The sequence below is a fragment of the Drosophila tropicalis genome, unplaced genomic scaffold (assembly GCF_018151085.1).
Source record: "Drosophila tropicalis isolate 14030-0801.00 unplaced genomic scaffold, ASM1815108v1 contig_845, whole genome shotgun sequence".
Taxonomy (NCBI): domain Eukaryota; kingdom Metazoa; phylum Arthropoda; class Insecta; order Diptera; family Drosophilidae; genus Drosophila; species Drosophila tropicalis.
Genome location: NW_027173338.1, coordinates 5,413,966 through 5,433,954, shown reverse-complemented (window position 1 = coordinate 5,433,954; position 19,989 = coordinate 5,413,966). Strand labels below are relative to the sequence as shown.

At 31.3% G+C, this 19,989-nt stretch overlaps 1 protein-coding gene and 1 non-coding gene across 2 annotated transcripts in view; both read left to right on the top strand.

Annotated features, from left to right (window-relative positions):
* The window catches only part of Pka-C1 (Protein kinase, cAMP-dependent, catalytic subunit 1), a 29,771-nt gene extending 10,324 nt beyond the window's left edge, over window positions 1-19,447 (top strand). The window contains exon 3 of the mRNA XM_068294253.1: window positions 16,526-19,447. The gene's annotated coding sequence lies outside the window, so the exon portion shown is untranslated. The remainder of the gene's footprint in view (window positions 1-16,525) is intronic.
* On the top strand, window positions 3,678-3,749 carry TRNAP-CGG (transfer RNA proline (anticodon CGG)). The gene has a single exon. It is a non-coding gene; the product is annotated as a tRNA-Pro (tRNA).
* Window positions 19,448-19,989: the final 542 nt, after the last annotated feature.

Below are 19,989 nucleotides of genomic sequence, written 5' to 3'. Positions count from 1 at the left end.
CTGTGAATCACAAGTTTTTTGAATGATTTAGCTTATCAGAATATCAGAATTTTCGAAGCAATAAAAAAAAGCCAAAATAAAATTATAATTTCATACTTGAAATCTATACTTAATCAATACATAAAGGTATTGGATAATATATACAGTATAATAAATTTTGCCTACTAAGATACGATTGGAGATTCGTATGTATTCGAAATACTACACAACCCAATCACTCACATTAGTACCTACTCATTCAAGTCGTTTTGGTTTTGTGTGACATTTCACTTATTGATTCGAATTATTTTTCTAGTCTCAATCGACAGAATGAATTATATAAATCTTCTTGAGATTCACTTACATTCAATTACATTAACACTCATTCTTTTTATTCAATTCAAATGGATTATTTCGAATTTAAGTTCAGTTCAGAAGATTCTGAATATTATTATTAGTTTTTTTCTTAAACTTGTTTAAGAGATTGACAGAGTCCTGGGGTATTTATGGTCAAAATTACATCAGTAATGGCCAGAGAATGACCTTTGGAGACCTTTCTCTCAAAAATTTAGATATATTACTTTGATATTCTGCTGTTAATTTCATATTTTTATACCCAAAATGATTAGCAAGCAGTGAATTTTCCATATCATCTAGCAAGATCTTTAAAGCAGTTTCACAGTTTTTGCTTTACACTTTTGTATTTTAATCAAATTTTGTTCATCAACAGGTAAATGTTTGTGTCATTCCCATGATGATATATGTATGTACATATATCTATGTTTATTCAGTATGTCTGTCTATATGTGTGCAGCTATATCATCAATAATTCTAACTACTCTCTCGCCCCAGCTGACAGCGGAATGAAACGCAACAACTGTTCAAAAATTCTCAGTTTTATTTTCGTTTCGCTTGTACGCATTGAGAATAAATTAAATGGATTTGGAATTTTTTTTGCTGTTTGTTTGTTTGTTGTTTTTGTTACTTTTAATTTCGGTTGTTGCTGTTGCTTTTTGGCGGATTGTTTTTAGTGTTTTTTATATGTACAAATACACATGCATATACACTCATGATGAATATAATAGGTACACCCCTTAAAATTAATTTTTTTTGACTTTAAATTAGCACAACTTTTTTTCTTTTACCTTAATCACCAAAATTTAAATGCACATTTGTTTATTGAACATTTGTGTATTGTTTACCATAATTTGGAAAAGAAAAATTATTTTATTCAAAAGTTACAACAAAAAATATGAAATTTCAGAATTTCGTGCTTGATGAAAATAATAGGTACACTTTAATTGACTAAGTTTTATTTTTTTTTTTTTTGGTTTTGAAATCACTGAAAATCTATTTTTGTTTCATTATCTGATTAATATGGAATGTATCCACCTTAATTTTACCGTTACTTTTCTCATCCGACTGGGAATACTCTTAATCAAAGCTTGGCAGGACTCTATCGAAGTCTTCTTCGACGCACTCCCACAATTGTCGGTTGTTGCCACTTTTTTCTGTTCGAGACTGATCCTATAGCTCACCCCACAAGTTATCGATGAGATTCAGATCCGGAGACTAAGTGGGCTAGGTAAGAGCGACCACTATATTGACCTCTAACCAAGTTTTTAAAATTTTGGAGGTGTGTTTTACGTCGTTATCCTGTTGATAAACCCACCACAGGGACTTTTTTTCCTCTAAATATGCTAGCATAATATTTTCCAGGACATCCCTATAGTCAGCTGCTCCCATCATGTCAGATATTAGGAATATTGGATAGTGTTCTGACCAAGACAAACAACCCCACACTATAATATTTTTAACACCATGCACCACTGTAGCGGTGATCAAAGTTTTTGGTTATAGGGCGCCTTAAATGTTAGGAACAGTCATTTCCGAAAAGATAAATTTTAGTTTCGTTGCTAAGAAGGATATTAGGCCGGTTTTTTTGAACTTCAGATGCTGCCCATGTGAAGTAGTCGTTAAGAAATCTTTGCTACATGATCAAATCTTTGGTTCGCATCAAAGGAACCCTTCTTGCGATACGAACTGATAGATTAGCCATTTGTAGTCAAATCCTAATTGGAAAAACATTAATATCATTGTCCATTTTGGATCCAATGGCTCTCAAGGACTCGAAAGTGTCCGAATTTCCTAGGTTAGGAGTGGTTTTCTCTTGACCCAGTTAGTCTCGTGATCTGAATCTCATCGATAACTTGTGGGGTGAGCTATAGGATCAGTCTCGAACAGAAAAAAGTGGCAACAACCGACAATTGTGGGAGTGCGTCGAAGAAGATTTCGATAGAGTCCTGCCAAGCTTTGATTAAGAGTATCCCCAATCGGATGGGAAAAGTAACGGTAAAATTAAGGTGGATACATTCCATATTAATCAGATAATGAAACAAAAATAGATTTTCAGTGATTTGAAAACAAAAAAAATTAAATATGACTTAGTGAATTAAAGTGTACCTATTATTTTCATCAAGCACGAAATTCTGAAATTTCATATTTTTGTTGTAACTTTTGAATAAAATAACTTTTCATTTCCAAATTAAGGTAAAGAATACACAAATGTTCAATAAACAAATGTGCATTTAAATTTTGGTGATTAAGGTAAAAGAAAAAAAGTTGTGCTAATTTAAATTAAATTTTAAAGGGTGTACCTATTATATTCATCATGAGTGTATTTCTTTTTGCAAAACGAGTTTGATATGTCTCTCTGAAATGGTTAGGAGTGGCTGATGATAGAGAGTGAGTCGTCTGATAGACAGACAGACAAACAGACAGACAGTCAGACAGTCGATCAGTCAGTCGGGCAAATGCAGGCCATAATAAAAAAAAACATTTAAATTAAGCAAACTGGCAAAATCATTTAAATAACGCACACGTTGTAGTCGCAGACCGTCGCCATTGTGCGCTCGTTTTACACATTCTTTTTTGTGTTCCCTCTCTTTCCGTTTTTGCAATTATTTTTCGTCGTTTATTTCTTTGCTGTTTATTTTTCCTCTTTGTGTGTATGTATCTGTGAGATACTTTGCGTACTTTTAGCGGCTCTCTCTATCTATCTCTACCTTTCTTTTAGTGTGTTTGTTTGTTTGCTTCTCCCACTATCGCCCCCTCTCTCTTTCCTTCTCTGTCTCTCTCTCTCTGCGGGTTGTATGTATGTTTCTCTTTTAGTTTATAAATTTTTCAGTGCCATGCAATTTTCATTCAGAATTCATAAGAAAATTAGAATAAAATTCCCAGATGAAAATTGCGCGCATACAATGACAATTGAAAATTATTTTCTTTTTTCTCAGGTTCTCTATTATTTCTTAAATATAAAGCTTGGCCTTATTTGCAATAAAACATAAACTTTTCTTTACATTGTCTTGTCCCGGTGACCGATTTAAAAAAATCTCAATTGGCTTATCAAAGAAATTGAAAATATACATTAAAAAACAAAAAGTAAATAAACATTATGGCTGATTGTCTTATCAATTTTCCTAGAATTTGATACTGTATTTACCTACACAATGCCAAACAAAAAGAAAAAAAAATAGGCTGGGTCCATACGCTGATTAAATACCCTTGAAAGAGTATTTTGTAGCCCATTTAAACTACCAACTATCAAGGTTTTATTGAAACATTATTATCCTTTCACATCCTTCTGCTATAGACTGAATCGCATCTGAAAGATTATTGAATTAATGTTTGAAGGAGCCGGCTCGTTGGTCTAGAGGTATGATTTCCGCTTCGGGTGCGGGAGGTCCCGGGTTCAAATCCCGGACGAGCCCTTGTGGTGATAATATTAGTATTAATATTGATGTAACCTTTTTTCTCTATTTCAAAATGTTTCAACTTTTTATAGATAAGAAAGTTTGATTACTTTATTTTGAAATTGATTTCCATCAGAAGCAAATTTTGCTCATTTACCTTTTCACCTAAGTAGGGTCTATGGCTAGATAAGCCAGACTTTACCCTGTCTAAACCCTACATTTTTTGTGAAGAACTGCAATATGATACCAAAATCTTTTCTACTTTAGCGAAGAAACAAAATTTGTAGATTTAATGGCAATTTATAAAAAAATTTTCTGTATTGTGGGAATCAAAATTGATATCTCCTCTTGCTTACGTTTAATAAAATCTTCATCCACTTATTTGGAAGTGAGAACAGTTCTAACTATATTTTTATCTAGTAATAGATAGGGTATTCAACATTCAATTTGTAAATGTTCATTAAATCAGTTGGGGGTAAACAAAGTTTAACAAATTTAAATCATTGAATAACAAATGAGCGGCATTTTATTAAGACTATTTGAGGGGAATGCTCCTCTCCAATCTAATCAACAAGATCGTGAAAAACTTATTGACGCCCAGTTCAACTGAAAGCTAAGGAAAATTTAACTCAAACAACAGTTGGCAGCGATAAGAATGAGAATGAGAATGAGAACAGCTAACAACAACAGCAAAAACAACATAAACTAAGGACAAACTAAACAAAAAACATTTATTACATTAATTTATGCAACTAGAGGAAGAAAAAAAAAAAAACTACTGTCAAGTTCTGTTATATGACAACGACTATATAAATGCATGCGGGTCGGTGGACTTTCCATTGTGTGTCTAGCATTCAACCAGTCGACCCCTCCCACCCATTCACATTCACTCCTTAGTAGGTGGCCCAGTTTTTGGGTGGGAAAATGGGTTAAGAATATGCAATATGCAATGAATCCCCCTTCACAAATACGTCTCCCACCCGACTAACACCCGACCTAATCAACCACTTGGCTTGGTTTTATTTTACTTTTTGTTATTTTTTGCTATATTCCTATTACATCATGCATAAATTTTGTGTCTATCCTGATAACAAAGTAGTAACATTTATTGACTTTTTTTGGTTTCGTGTTTCTGTGTTTTTTTTCTGTTTGGTTTTTTTTTTTTTTTTGTTCTCTCAAACACACAATTACAGTTATGGTCTATGGTGAGCCTAATTGAATTTGATAAAGTCCAAGTGAGTGCGATAGAGATAGAACTGTGCCGCTCTTTCTATAAAACGACCATCTCTTTCATACAAATTCAATAGAAATGACATGTAATCAATAATAATTTTATTGTTGTTGTCGTGAGTTTGACATTGGCTGAAGTGGCCGCTGCAGCGCAGGTAAACTTGATGGCTGATGGGCAAAAGGGGAAAGGGCTTGAGTTTGGTTGGGGCATGGCAAAAGAAAGAAATCGTAGGTGGTAGAATGGCAGATGATGTACTGCTGGTGCCCTAGCCCTCTAAACAGGTGCTAGGCAACAAATTAATTGAATTTTCCCCCCCCACTCACTATTTTGTTTCTGTTTTTTCTTCTACTATATATTTCACTGTCTTTCTGCTGCTTTTGTGTGTTCTTGTCAGGTGTCTAGCTCTCTCTCTCTCTCTCTCTCCCATTCTGCACACGCAAAGGGCAATTATTGATTAATTAGTTAGTGTCAGCTTTTGGTTTTTTTTTCTTTCCATTTTTACCTATAATTAGTCATTTCTCTTTTTTCCGATTATAGTAATTACACTAGTGAGTAAAACATACCTTTATAAATTTTCTTTCAATGTTTTTTCTTGAAGTTTTCTCAAAAGATGATAATCTTTGATAACAAATGACTGCGGAAATTCGCATCTCAAGCTTTCAGTAAAAGAAAAATTTCCAATTTGTTGCAAAACATTTGCCAAAAGATATTAAAAACTATAATAATGAGCAATCCTAAATGAAAATTCGAATTAAAAATGTTGAAATAATATTGGGAAATTAAACAACGTATTGTATTTAGTGGGTTCTCCTATTTATTTTACTTTGTCATCTTGAGTTTAGTGTAAATTGGTTTGATATTACTTTATTTCCTCCATCTTAATTAAATTTGTTTGCTACACAGTGAGAAATAGGCAGACGGAATTAATTGACTTATTAATGTCCTTGACATATTTGAATAATTCTAAAACAAAAAAAAAATTCCATAGAAATTTAAATATTCAATGTTTTTATCTCACTTGCTCTCCTTATGTGTCTCTGGCCATGCTTGGTTTTTGGTTTTTGTTAGTCAACCCACATTACGCATACGCAATGTTGTCGCGCATTCAACATGGTGAACCCACACGCACTTGCTAAAGTTGAGTTTTTTACTTTGTTTTATTTTATTTTGTGTTATGCTGCCAGAAGCAGATAAATGTAATTACTGTCTTATCATAATTACCAGCGAAATAAGACCATAAGAGCGAGAGAAACAAAAGTGAAAAAGTCATGGATAAATGCGACTTTTAAATACCCTGCAAGGGTGTTGTTACCCCACACAGAGTTCTAGTTAATTCTGGCATATATTTCTCGTTAGATTTCGAGTTCTAAGATTAAATGATTCGCTGGCAATCAGAAATCATTTAACAGGGTGGCAATTTCAGAGCGCCCCTAATGGCCAGAGAGTATAAAAATGATGACGATGGATGACGATGCTTAAGCTTCAGTTTTTGTTTCAGCTGGGACAGCAACCGAATGGATGGTCGGAGAGGAGGAGATACACTCCCTGCCATTCCTCTATTTGCTCGTGTCGTTGATTTTGTTGTTGTAGATGTTTCAAATTTTAATTTCATTTTATTGCAGCGCACAAATTGTGCTTCATGTCGCCGGCGGCGCTGTTGCGTGTAAGCCTCCTCATCCCCAACAGCAACAACAACATCAGACTGTGTCCTCCTTCTGTCTTCCTTTAACTCCGTGTGTGCCTGCTGTGTATATGTGTGGGTGTAAAAGCAAACGAGGGTTGCGATAAAAGTCTATTAAAAAGATTGATTTTAAATTATGACAATTTTATTGAAAATTATCTATTAATGTTTCATATTAAGCTTTAAAAATCTACATAAGTTTTACAATATTCATTCACCTCTCTTTACCTCTATTAATTTACTTGACTGTTTTCGTTATCTTTGAATACATGTTTAACTTAAAATTCATGTAACAAGTTTCTTCTCTTCTCCCGCGAGATAAGCGTTTAACGTGAAAACAGTTGCCAGTTCTATATATAAATAAATATATATTTTGTATATATCTTAAAGCATTGCTAAACTAATCAAGCAAAAATGTCATCAAAAGAAAATCGTTTATTTACGGTTCGTTAATATTTGTAATAGAAAATGTGAGTAAAATATTTGTTCATCTTAAATAAAATATTCAATAAAATATATAATTCATTTCCAAGTTATAAACTTTTTATTAGCTATAAAAAGTAAATGTTATTTTATTTAAAAATATATGATTTAAAATGGATAATGAAACTTCCAAGGAAAAAAACTTAAATTTTCAGTAGTTTTGAAGTCAAGTAGAGACAATTTCCCTTTCCAGCAAGACAGAAACAAAGAAGAAAACTCTCTAATGGAAATTCTAATGCCGTTTATCCATTCAATATTCATCCCTTTTGGCAAACTTTTTTAACCCTTTTCGCCCTTTTGTAGTACATAGTTGGCTGATGGGTGGGTGGATGGTTGGGTGGATAGTGGGTGGTGCGTTTGTGTGTAATGTTAATTGCCTTCATGCGCGCGCGCAAGACAAGTTGCTTTTGCCTTCCATCATCATTTCCCTGTCTCCCTCTCTCTCTCTCTCTTTCTCTTTATCCTTATGACTGTTGCCACTTTCTCTGCCCCTGTGGGCATAAGTGGTTCCCTACTCGTTTCCTCCATTCACAACTGCACCGCCCCCCCCAGCCCTTGTTGGGCCTTAGTCTTTAATTACTTTCGTAGTTAATTTTGTTACAACAGCAGAAACAACAAAAACAACAAAATCTCACTCATTGCGAAAATTTAAATTTACTTTTCTTCGCTTTTGCTTGTATTTCATTAATTCACATTTCTCACTGTTGTTTCCTGTTCATTTTCACATCTGACATTTACTTGTAGTTCTCTATAGTGAAAAAACAGACACATATACACATCATTTGTACATATGTATGTGTGTGTAGGTGTAGCGTATCGTATTAGATTTGAGCACTTTTTTTTTCATCTTTGTTTAATTGATTTGTCTCGAGGCACTCAATCAATTTCTCAATTTTCTTTTCACTTCATCTCCTTCTTATTCTTTTTTTTTTTTGTTCTCAACTTTTTCTTTTTTCGCCTTTTGCTTCTTATCACATTTCTTATTGAGAACCAAAAAGTTTATTGACATTAGATACGGCCGGCTCGCATTTTTCTTTTCTTTCGTTTCTTTTTTCTAAAAAAGTTTTCCACGCACTTTGATTTACAATTCGATTCGATTTAGGCAGAATGAGACATAGAAAGAAGGAAGGGAGGGGGACATCATGTCAATTGTGTGAGCAGCGCCTTTTATTATACCCTTGCAAAAAGGGTATATTAATTTTGGTCAGAAGTGTGCAACGCATAGAACGAAGCATCTCCGACCATACAAAGTATATATATTCTTGATCAGCACGACGAGACGAGTTCAACTAGCCATGTCCGTCCGTCCGTCCGTCCGTCCGTCCGTCCGTCCGTCTGGATCAACGCAAACTCCTCCTAGACCGTAAGAGCTACAGAGCTGAAATTTTGCACGTAGGCTTGTATATACTGCAGGCGTTGTATATCTCGGATTCAGCCGGATCGGACCACTATATCATATAGCTCCCATACAAACCCCAAAGTCACGAACAGTGACTTTCTCAATAACTTCGTTATTTTCTGAGCTATTGTCGTGAAACTTAATATTAGAGAGTTTACTACGCCTATAAGCGACTATGCCAAATTTGATCAAGATCGGGTGACTATATAATATAGCTCCCATACAAACGGCCAAGTCACGAACAGTGACTTTCTCAATACCTTCGTTATTTTCTGAGCTATTGTCGTGAAACTTAATATTAGAGAGTTTACTACGCCTATAAGCGACTATGCCAAATTTGATCAAGATCAGGTGACTATATCATATAGCTCCCATTGGAACGATTGGTCGAAAACAGTGACTTTTGTAAATAACTTCGTTACTTTTAACGCGATTGCTTTTAAATTAAACATTTGTTAGTTTGATATATCTGTTAATGACTCTGCCAAATTTGATCAAGATCGGGTGACTATATCATATAGCTCCCATAGGAACGATCGGTGGAAAACAGTGACTTTGATCAATATCTTCGTTATTTCCTATGATTGTAGGCCATTCTTTCGCAAACATAAGCCTTTTTAGATAAAACGTTCTTCCACATTGATGGCTAATAGGTAAGGATAGAGTTACCAAAAAAGTTGCAAGGGTATACAAACTTTGACGCGGTCGAAGTTAGCCCCGGCCCTCTGGTTTTTATAATCAATTTGTTGCATTTGTCTTGTTATTAACAAAAAAGACGATTTCAAGTTGAAAGTTCAAAGCGTTTTCCTCTTCTTTTTGCTCGATGACTGTGAGAATCTTCAGCCAAAGAGAAGAACAACAAAAGAAAAGAACTAAGTGAACGAAGTGAATTGCAAATTGCAGAATTTTTCATTGGTTATTGAACTCATAACGACTCGGACGACTTGTCTCTTGAAATTGAACAGTAGAAAAGGAAAACTCCATCATGCAGAACATATTCGCATACATGAATACTTTTGGGTGGGGTCAAAAGTGCGTTCATCAGCATTCATATTGTGAAAAACGGAAATTGAAATATCATTTTAAATGAAAAGGAAGTAATGTATCTAAATAAGAGATTAGTTAAATGACATGTTAAAAACGTATTTTGCCATTCAAGAAATTACACATTTGTTTGAAGTCAGTTTGTTCTTAATGAAAGTCTATAAATTAATTAACTTTATTTGCCTGTTTTAAGCAAAGCATTTCTTACATATTCTGTTCCTAAAACTGCTTAAAGTGAATACATTTGCTATAAGAATCTTATGTTAAAAAGTTTGTTAGTTAAAGTTTGTTTGTTTTTAATCAAAAACAGAGAGTCTTAAGAAGTTTTACATATGTAGGTATTCAAAAGTTCTCATTTGAAGGTATGAATAAGTTTTTAAGAACCCTGCAAAACGTTTCCCTTTAAGTCCTCTTACGTATGAGTTATATTTTTAAATATTTTGTAATTGTTTTTATGTCTAGTTTATATAGTTGATTTAGCCAAAGTTTTAGGTTTCATTATTTTTCTTTGACAAATTTGAAACTTAAGTTGGAAAAACTTTTAATGTTCCACAGATTCTACATAAATTGTATGCTAGTTAGTTTTCTTCTCCTTTTTTCTATGTCTTTTATTATTCTGTTGCTCCCTTTGGGTATTCCTTCTGTGTTGTTGGCCTTATCAAATATGCCATGTGAGCTGGTTTACACTATATATTAGTAAGTTGTCAACAGAATGTAACCAGTCCTGACCTGTCATGTATCTGATTTTATATGGGATGGGGTGAGGTGGGGGGTTGAGGTGTGCACAAGTATGTAAAATTTTTAAGTAACATTAAGTAGTTGAGTCTCTTTCATCGCCCACATTGACAACGACAACGACAACTATGATGATGATGATGATGATGACGAAGCCATTTGGCATGGTTTTCAGTGTGCTTGTGTGTGTCGGTGTCTCTCTAGTTATGTGTATTTAGCTTTAGTTTTTTGTGCATTTTAAAGAAGGCCACACACAGAGCAGAACAGAACGACAACGTTCCGACCACAGAGACAGCTTGTCGCAGCTGTTCGTCGTTCTCTCTCTAGTCTCATTAGTTTTCTTCTGAATATTTAATGATAACCAAGCAGTGACTGCATTTTAAAAGTGTGTAATTATTGTCAAGGGAAATCCAACAACTGGCTGACAACTTTTACTAAGCCAAACTAACGACATGTTTAATCTAAAGCCTCCTCTATATAAAAGTCAACTATAAATAAAATGCAATCAGACAAAACATATAGAGAGGAGGCTCCTTCTATATGGATTGGTGTGGGCTATGTGTGATATTTATAAACTAACCAAAAATACATATTAACAAATATACATACACACATTCATATGTCGGTATGATTGTATAAATTATTGAAACAAAAGTAGACCGACCAACAACAAAAACAACAGCTGTTTGAGTTTTCCTCGTTTTATAGAGAATATATGTACATATGTATATATCTACACGACTATATATATTTGATTTATTAAAATGTTTTTCATCTTTTGTAGACTAAAGAACATTTTGTTGTGCTTTTTGCTTATATAATTTAATTTATATGCATTAGATAGACATATATGAAATAATCATTTTTATTTTCAATTCTCTTTTTGTTGTTGTTGTTTTTGGATTTTTTTTTGTTTTGAAAATGTTGCAAAGAAAGCAAACGCAACATATTTGTCATTGCTTGTAGGACAAAAATACATAAATAAGTAGGAAGAAGCTTATATTAGTTGTTTTCGGTCAAAAATTTTGGCACTGGGCAAATGAAATTGGAATGGAAATATCTCTTATTAAAGTAGCTCGAACTTAACTTTGAATATGAACCATTATTAAAAGGAAACATTAATATTTGAATCACAATTTCAATCAATCGATTCTTGATTAAATCGAAGTAGATTGTAGACGATTTTCGCTTCATTTAGTTGCAATTCCCAACTAGTTTTGGCTATTGCAATTCTGAAGTTCTTTGGCAAAGTCTGCTGATGATAAAACTTGGTGGGTCTGCTCACCTTTTCGTGTTCGAGCCGGCTAAATTGTATGGTTTGACTTAAATTTCAAAATGGTCGTAACCTAACCAGATATATGCTTTTTCTTGATACTTGTACAAATCTTTGAAAATATCTCATATCTCTCTAAAATGAAGTCCCGAATTTCAAAATGTTTAGCATATTTAAGTATGCTTCAAGGCCAAACATTTGTGGCTAATAAGTGAAAGCTTTTTTAAATTCACTTTCAACAGACATACATACAAATATACATATGTACATATATAGGTGGTATATCTATATAAATGAATATGGTTGTTCGATATTGTTACTTGACTCACGTAATTGCCATCTCGGCCATGGTTTTTGTGTTAGTGTTTTCTTTTATGTAATTTAAGTCAGAGCCAAAGACAAAAGACAATGGAAAATTGTACATACATATGTCGGATAATATTATATATGGCTCTTCTTCGATTTCATATATACATATGTATATATATGACAATTTAACGTGGGTGTAGCGACGCCAACAATGATAATAAAGCTGACAAAAAAAAAAAACAAAAACTTTTGTTTTTTTTTTTGTTATTTTATCTTTTTATTCGTTTGTGTGTGTCTGTTTTTTTTTTTTATGTGTAAAATATTTAATATATAGTTCGCTGCGCTGCGCTGCTATTGCCGCTTACGTCATAAGCCCACCCTCAGCGCCGACATCGGCCAAGGGAACTGAATGTGTGCTGTGGGGACTGATAAGCGGCTAAATCTATAAAGTTTTGTATGTATGTATTTCTTTCCTTTTTTTTACATGCCATGAGAAACATGAAAAGTGTTTATACATTGGGGATGGTCATGGGGTTGCAGGTTGGTCTAGTAGTTTGACCAGGTTCTGTTGCCTTTTTGTTTTTATTGTTTTTGTTCGTAGTCAGTCGGGAATGGAAATGTATTTCGATGATGTTTTGAAACTGAAGCGATTTTTGCTTATATGTACGTGGGGGAATGCGATTTAAGTTGGGAGCTTTGGCCAAGAATTTATTAAAGTAGAAGCAAAATCTATTGAACTGCAGTAAAACGAAAAAACCCTTTAGAGATTCGTATTCGAAAAATTATCACGTGACCTTTAATCGTCATTAATATATTCTCTATTCTTAAAAGCCCTTAAACCAAACAGGAGTAGGTTTTTCGAGACATTTCCAAATGAATCGAATGAATGTGAAATGAACATGAATGAATACATCTAGAAGACAAATTCATTTACTCGTCGAATAAAAGTAATATCGTCGTGAAATTGTTCTTCATATGTTCTAGTCTCTATATTTTCGAATAAACAAGTATGACTACTCAAAAAATACAAATACTAAGAATACTCTACAGTTTTCAATGGTACAATAATTCATTCATTCAGTTTCGGTTTCAGTTTCCCACTTAGTTTTTAAATGGATTACTAGTTTTTCGGAATTCGTTTAAAAGAAATTGTTTTCCAATTGCAACGTTGAGAAACGGAACAATTAAAGCCATAAACCATTAACCATATCATATCAGTTTTCCACTCTTTATTTGCCGCTTAAGCTTTACGGTTTGACGATCTTTTAATTGATGACCTTGACCTAGAGACCTGAGATCTGTGTAAATATCATAACTTCACGTGTTTAACCCAAAGCTCCAAACAGAAGGAAACAGAAACAACAACAAAAGTAGATAAAAATTTTATAATTCATTAAACTTTGTTGGTTTTTGTTTTTGTATTTTTGAGTCACATTGCTTTTGCTTTTTATAGTTTTGTATGTCCAATTTGAATTTATGTTTGTGGCCTGAGGTTAAAAAACTTTGCAAAAATAGTAGGAAGCACAAACTTGGCCGTATTCAAGGTGACCGTCAAATAAACGGAAGAGTACAAAACCCAGATAAACTGTATATTTTAAACTTTATTAAAAATGGAAGTTTGCCAGTTTATACCTTTATATAATATATTATATTTGATTGTGTCTCAAATCTTTAATAATCTTTAGTAATGATAGCAAAGGTCAACGGAAAATGAGCTGAACCCCCAAGTTAATAGACTTTAGAATAGGTTTACTAATGGATTACAGATTAGAATTAGAATAACTCGGAAAATGTGATACTTGGAGTGTAACAAAACAAAAAAAAAAAAAAAAAAAATAAAAACAATTTTTATTTTTGAAATATAAACAAAATTAATGATAAAGTAAAAATTAAATGACAATATTGAAATTATTTTCAATGCAGAATACAATGCAAAGAAAGAAAAGGAACGTCTAGTGATAAAGGTTCTATAAGTTTATAAAAGGAATATCAAATTTCATATTACACCTAAAATCAGCTTTTTATACTCATCCTCAATGTCCTTTGTCGTCTGCTGGTTGATCAGAGCTTGGGGTTACTTCTGAAACTCTTTAGTCATGAGTAAACCACAGGCCATGCTAATAATGGCGAAAAATAATATAATCTAAAATGAAAAATACAATGATTACATCACAGTAATGACAAAATATGCTAAAATATTTGAATTACCCAGAATTTCATTTGAAGTAGTTTCCCTTTTGAAGAACAAACTGAAACTGTCGAGATTATACAAGTTGGTTGACTACTTTTATAGTCCAAGAAAGCCATAAAAACTTGTACAAAAAATTATCATTTCAAAACTTGAATTGCATTTAGCTGCAATTAACAAATTATTAAACCATAACCGGAATTGTTCTAGATGTTTGTATAGACTTTGATCTCCACTAAATCAAATATTTTCTAAATAAAAACGTTAGTCTATAAACATAATTAAAAAGGATTAAACGACAAAATCAGGTCCTAATATTTTATTTTCACTAATTTCGAGAAGACAGTTCCTATGAGTAAGTGACACTGATTAAATAAGCTTATTAATGCATGGATTAGAACGAATTTCAGTAAAATGAAGAAATGGATAAATGTTTTATTCATTTTATTTCAAGCTAGAATCCATTTTGAATCAACGGAAATTCTATTGTATATGGCTAGCCACTGGTGCAGGAGAAACTTCAAAAGGCTCTGGGTCTCCCTGTGGTGGTTCAATTGTTGGTATACCATAAAGACCATGGGTACGTTCCAATTCCTGAAGTATTTTAGGACTTAAGGCCCAAGTCATGCCAATTAAGGTAAAAAATAAAAGAGCCTTAGGAAAACAAATAAATAGATGATAGGTCCACAATTATCTAATTCGACTTACAAAGAATTTCATTTTATCACTTTAAAGAACAAATTCAAACTAAAAATTATAAAATTCGATTGTCTGCTTTTATAGTCGCGAAAATATGAGAAATCTATAAACCTTGTATGTAAAAATTAGCACCTAAAAACAGGAATTGAAATATATTGTGCAATTAGACTTAATTTTGGATGATAATGACAGAGATATTAGATTGAAATATAATAAAGAAATGAAGTCACTCAATTTACTATGCAGATCCCTTTTTTAGGTTTACCTATGTATATATATATATGTATATCTTTCATATATGTATATGTAGATCTTTCAGCTTTTAGTCGAATTTCGTCAAAGTCGTACATTGATTTGAATAATATAGAAGCTGTGCCTTATCTTTAACCACTATTTACATTTTTGTCTATTTGTTTGCAAGTATTTGTCGTTTATTTTTATTTATCAAGTTTCAAAAGCTTTAAATTTTATATCAACAAAGGATATAGAACTTTTCAAAGCCTCTGACAGGCCAGTCCATTAATTAAAAGGGACATTCCTTAATGACTTGATACAATAAATTGAACTTGTTTTAGTTTATCCTGGTCTTCCAAGTTTATGGGATGGTTCTGAAGTTTGTGGCGACGAATGAGTTTCGGGAACATTATGTGGACTAGAATGTTGCCCGGCCTGTTTAAGTAGTGCTGGACTCAAAGCACAAGCCATGCCCACAATGGCAAGAAACAAAATGATCTAAATATAGAATAGTAGGATAATATTTAATGATTAATTAATTTGTGTAATCTTTTGAGACTTGACTTTATTCAAGTTGTAAATGTTGAAATAGAATAGAATGAAATGTTTTAAATTGCACTTACCAGAAATTTCATTGTTTAAAGTTGAATTCAAACTAAAAAATATCCAATTTAGACTTCTTCTTTTATAGTGAAGAAGCCGAAAACAACTTACGGAACTTGTTCAAGAAATTAGTATTGCAAAACGAGGACTAAATTAGAATTTAGAATTTATTACTTATAAACGGGAATTGGCCTGCAAAATAATTTTGTTTTGTTGCCGAAATATGCAAATCAACTCTAATTATTCTGATTATTTAAAATACCCAAAATAGATTGGATTATTACTGCCCGTGTGTATTTTGTGAATGAATTAGATTAAACAATCTTAAAACGAAATGAAAATGGTACGAACTGAATCAGAATAAAGTAAGAAATGGCTAAGACTTTGAATTGAACTTACCGAAAATTTCGTTTTGAAGAGTTTTTCCATAAAGAATTTCGAATTTAGGTGTCTTCTTTTATGATACTTGATACATATATCTAATTAGATTAATATTCTTTTGATTCTTCTAGTAAATTTAATTCTTTATATATACATACATATACATATTTTCGAACCGATTTTGAAATTATAAAACCAAAATGCAAATAATAGTAGGGAAAGGTTCATAACTGAGAACTCATTTGTCTAAAGCAATATGCAGTGAATGAATTTATTCTCAATGAACCATAAAAGTCCTTTTTATTTTTTCAAATGTTGTGAGGCTTGTAACTTTACTTTAGTAGGCATTCTAGTCATTAAAAGACAATCTTCTGTTAAACAATCCGAGCTTAAACTGAATGAATTCGGGGTTTGATTTATAGTTAAAAGAATAAATTACAATTACCTATAAACTGTTTTAAGAAATTAGAATGTTTCAATATTAATGTTTACTTTAAAACCTAATATAAATTTACAATTTCTCTCTTTTTGCAGCATTTGCGTGTCGTAACAGAAGCCAGTGGAGATATTTCTTTCGATCACTCAAAGGATCCTTCTGTTCCAGCGGCAAAATGTGTAATTTTTCGAAGAAAGGAACTACAAAACACAAAAAGGAAAGCAAACATATTATTCATTCTTGAAGCATATAGCATATATATACATATATATATATATATATAACCACGAGACTACAGATATTTAGTTGTAAAGTAGCTAAACACCTCAAAACTAACAAGTTAAAAACCATGAAGCCAAGCGAAAGGAACAAAGTTAAAGCCAGATTACGATCTACAACAATTTAACACACACGGGGCAATCGAATTGTTCGATTTTGTTTTTATGTTTGATATTTGCAATAAAGTTTGTATATGAAAATGCTTTATTAATTTAAACAAAATAAGAAAATTAAAAAGGGAAAAAAAAAAAACAAATATATATATATATAGCCCGCCCCTGAAACTGAGCTTAAAGTCTCATGTTTATCTCTAATAGAGGAGTATATATATATAAAATACATATATAATGTTGTACAATCAGAGCGACGACGTGCAACAATAAACAAAGTAAATGAAAACTTACATAACAAACAAAATACATTACATTTTAATGTAATATTAAAACAATGTGGATCAATCAATTGACATGAAGATATGTTCATCTTTTTACGCTCATTAACTTCAATCGATCAGAGATACAGTGGCACCCAAAACTAAGCGCACTCTCACCACCAAAATACATAGTCAAACAACAAAAACAACAACTACTCAAATTCTAAAAACTAAAACAAAAAAATCATCAAAGAAAGAAGTAAAAAGAAAAAAAGCAAAATCTAAATGTTTAAATTTAAGCCATGTAAAAGAGAAATATGAGAAAAAACCAACTGAAATTTGTGTGTAAAAAAACAAAAACAAAAATAAGAAAAACAAAAAAAAAACTAAAAACAAAAAGAAACATAAAAGTTAGCATTAAAAAACAAGGCGTCGAATGGAAGAGATCTATAAATAAATACATAAAAAGTAATAAAAAAACAAAACAAAACCATTACACTTACATTAAAAAGGAAGAAAGCGCCAACTAAGTTAAATTTATTGTTTTAAAAAACAGAAGAAAACAAATTTAGGCTGAAAGTTTGAACACAAAACAAAAAAACAAACAAAAAAAAAAAGAAACGGAAGAAATTCTATAAAATGTTAAAAAAAAAGAGGAGAAATTTTTCTTTTAATTTAGTTTTTTAATTTAAATTGCTGTAATTCTTTTCTGTTAATTTATTTTTAATAAGCCCAAGCCTTTTAAATCATGTTGTGAGAAAGAAAAACAAAACAAAACAAAAATTATTTATATAAATTAAACATAATAAAAATACATAAAAAAAAAAACAATCATACAAACAAAATAAAGCAAGAAAAAAGCAAACTCGATTCATTATAATTTTTATTTTTATTAAACAGAAACTGGCTTAGACCAAAATAAACAACAAATTGTAGCCACGAAATGTTCACATCACACATTATTACATTTGTTTAAACATAACTTTATAATATTATTAACTGTGCTTACATTAATTTATGTCTTCGAGTCAGGGCTAGCTGAAAATTTGACAAGAAGTTGACAAGTTATTAACTAACAATAAGTCAAAAGAGTTAAGTGTAAGCACTTTTTTTTTAGCCCTAACTAATTTCTTTTTCATTTCGGATTTCTTCACTATCATTAATATTAATTACAAATAACAGACAGCAAAAACAACATAACTACATATAAAAATAGTCATTAGTAGTCTGAGCATTATATAAAAACAACAAAACATTACTAAAATTTATATATATATATATATATATTCTGAACCGATATATATACACAATATATATATATATATAAATCGATGTCAGTAGAAATTATTTGTGTTGTGTGCAATTATTATTATTATTTTTTTTGTGATTTTTTGTGTTTTCTACATTTTTAGTTTACTGCTCCAGAGCTTTACTATTTGACTAACGATTATTGTTTTACATTTAATTAAAAATTTAACAATAAATCCATATGAATGAACAAAAGAAAACCAAACACAAAATCATGGTTATTCCAAATTCCGAAAATTTTGCAGAATTCCTTTAAAAAATTTGCCAAGAAAACTTTCTCGAATTTTTAAATACGAAAATTTCGGCGTATATAAAAAATTTATGATTTACAATCGGAATGTCATGGAAAACTGACTGAATTCAAAATATACGGGGGAAACGGAATTCGGAACAACTTTAATAAATATATAATTTTTGAAACAAAAAAAAAAGGAAAAATTAAATACAAATAGCAAAAACCTTTTGTTGTTGTTTAATGTGTGTGCGTGCAAATCAAGTAAAAACCAAAAAAAAAAAAAAAAAAAAAAAAAACAAATACATAAATCTAAAATAAAAAGAGAAAAAAGAAAAGTAAATACCAAATTGAGGTACATACATATATTTATAAATATATAAATTATATATACAAATTAAAATTAAAATCATACAAAAAAAGCTAAAAAGAAAAGGCAACAAAAAAAGAGAAAACAAATTCAAATTATTTAATTTAGTTCATACATTTAAGTTTATATAGCAAGTGCGTATGTGTATATATATGTACTAATATATATATAAAATATATATTTAAAAAAACAAAAAACAAGATGTTAAATCTTGATTAAAAAAGAACTACAACAAACATACAATAAAAAGTAAAAGCAACAAGAAGAACACAAGAAATTTTTTGAGAAAAAAAATCTAAACAACAATTATAAGTAACAACAAGAAGGAAAGAAGAATGACTGGAGGAATGAAGCTAAATGTTGAAATGAGAGAAGCCGAAAAAAAAAAAAAAACCAACAACCAGAAGAAATGAAAAACCAATAAAATGAATTTGAAATCCTTAAAAAATATACATCAATGACTTAAAATTTGTTTTATTTGTTTATTGTGGCGGATTAATCTTTCTTCGCGACTTATTTTCCACTGTCTTTTTCGGGACCTATGAGAATTAAGAGAGAGATAGTTAAAAATAACTTTAAATACTTACAAAAAACATAAAAAGTTCAACGAAAGAGAAAACAATTTTTATAAAATTCTTCTCATAGGTTTATTTACTTAGGGATGAATTTGAATCAGAAAAATGAGATAACTTATTTTCATATACAGAGAATTCTAACAAAAGTGTCTTAAACTAGTAGAACAAAGATAAGGAAAGGCATTGCTTCCACCTTCCTTAAGGAATAGAGATTTATGTTGGCCAATTAGCTAACTTCGAAACTCCAAATGGCGCCAGAAAGTTTTCTTAAACGTCTTAAGAAGCAATGAGACTAAAGCGCTAGTTAAAATTAGTAGAGGAGTTTAAGAAACTGTTAATAATCTCACATTCTGAATTCATATTGATACATATCGACAATAAGACTGTGTTTATTATTCCATTACGCCGTGCAATTTGAGACTCTA